Source organism: Alexandromys fortis, unplaced genomic scaffold (assembly GCF_014885135.2).
Source record: "Alexandromys fortis isolate MF-2015 unplaced genomic scaffold, M_Fortis_MF-2015_v1.1 scaffold_226, whole genome shotgun sequence".
NCBI classification, from domain to species: domain Eukaryota; kingdom Metazoa; phylum Chordata; class Mammalia; order Rodentia; family Cricetidae; genus Alexandromys; species Alexandromys fortis.
The window spans coordinates 85385-87478 of record NW_026068117.1 but is presented as its reverse complement, the minus strand read 5'-3'; positions in this window follow the sequence as shown (position 1 = coordinate 87478).

Genomic DNA, 2094 nt, shown 5'->3' with positions numbered 1-2094 from the left:
AAAAAAAAAAAAAAAAAAAAAAAAAAAAAAAAAAAAAAAAAAAAAAAAAGAATAATTAGAAGTAGAAATATCTTAATGAGTACATTATAAAAAAAGCTAATTAAATAATAATATAACTCAAAACTTTTATTAATGGAATAATAACAAAATATCAAATTTTGAATATTGTTTGCCAGGTTTTTCAAAACATCATACTATATAATTTAATCATAATTTATACGCATGGAAGATTTTTGCAGAGGAAGGAAATATTGAGTATACCAAATACAGAGCTTTTATATTATGCAGTGAATATTGTTGTCCTTTGCATTCGATGAAGCCACTTTATCTCTCTACTAAATTGACTTGATATGAATGTAACCTTGACAAAACATACAGATCAAATGTAGTTATTGATCCTGTCTGGAAAGTATGCCAAAGACAATATTCATTATGGAGTAGACTATATTTTTTTATAATTATACGTGAAATCCTCTTGTTTGAGATGACTATATTTACAAAAAAATGCCTTCAGAGCAGTTTCTTAAACTCTAGGTCATGTTACTGAGTGCATAGGTTATAAATATTTGGCCATTAGAAAGAGGTTTCTAAAAGCAGTGTTAAGAGAAAAGTTCATAGCACTAAATGCCTACATAAAGAAGCTGGAAAGAATCTCACACTAGTGAATTAACAGAACATTTGAAAACTCTAGAACAAAAAGAAGCTAATTCACCTAAGAGAACTAGATAGCGGGAAATAATCAAATTGAGAGCTGAAATCAACAAAATAGAAACAAAGAAAACAGTACAAAGAATCAATGAGACAAAGAGTTGGTTCTTTGAGAAAATCAACAAAATAGACAAACCTTTATCCAACTTAACCAAAAGGCAGACAGAGAATATCCAAATTAACAAAATCAGAAATGAAAAGGGGGGCATAGCCACAGACAGGAGGAGATATAGATAAGTATCAAGTCATGCTTCAAAAACCTGTACTCCACAAAATTGCAAAACTTAAAGGAAATGGACAACTTTCTGGAAAAATATCACTTACCAAAATTGAATCAAAACCAGATAAGCAAATTAAATAAATGTATAACTGCTGAAGAAATAGAAACAGAAATCAAAAGTCTTCCAACTAAAAAATTTCCAGGACTAGATGATTTTAGCTCGAAATTCTACAAGACTTTCAAAGAAGAACTATTACTAATACTTCTCAAATTATTCCACACAATAGAAACAGAAGGAACATTGCCAAACTCTTTTTATGAGGCTACAATTACCCTAATACCCAAACTACAGAAAGACACTGCTAAGAAAGGGAATTGCAGACAATTCTCCATCATGAACATTGATACAAAATTAGTGGTAAATCGAATCCAATAACACATCAGAACCATCATCCACCATGATCAAGTTGGCTTCATCCCAGGGATGAAAATTTTCAGCATATGAAAATCCGTCAACATAATCCACCAAATAAACAAACTGAAAAATAAAAACCACATGATCAGCTCATTAAATGCCAAAAATGTTTTGGACAAAATAAAACATCCCTTCATGATAAATGTCTTGGAGAGAGCAGGGAAACAAGAAATATAGTTAAACATAATAAAGGCAATATACAGCAAGCCAGAGCCAACATCAAACTAAATGAAGCGAAACTCCTAGTGATCCTACTGAAATCAGGACTAACTACAGCAATAAACACAGAACAGGAAAAGATCTTCACTAACCCCACATCAGACAGAGGTCTGATCTCCAAAATATACAAAGAACTCAATAAATTTGCCATCAAAAGAACAAGTAATCTAATAAAAATTGGGGTACAGACCTAAATACAGAACTCACAACAGAGGAATCTAAAATGGCTGAAAGACACTTAAGGAAATGTTCAACATCCTTAGTCATCAGAGAAATGCAAATCAAAACAACTCTTTAGATTCCATCTTACTCCTGTAAGAATGGACAAGATTAAAAAAAAAAAAACACTGATGACAACTTACACTGGAGAGGTTTGGGGTAAAAGGGAACACATCTGCAATCCTGGTGGGAATGCAAACTGTTACAGCCCCCTTGGATATCAGTGCGGTAATTTCTTGGAAAATTAGGAAGC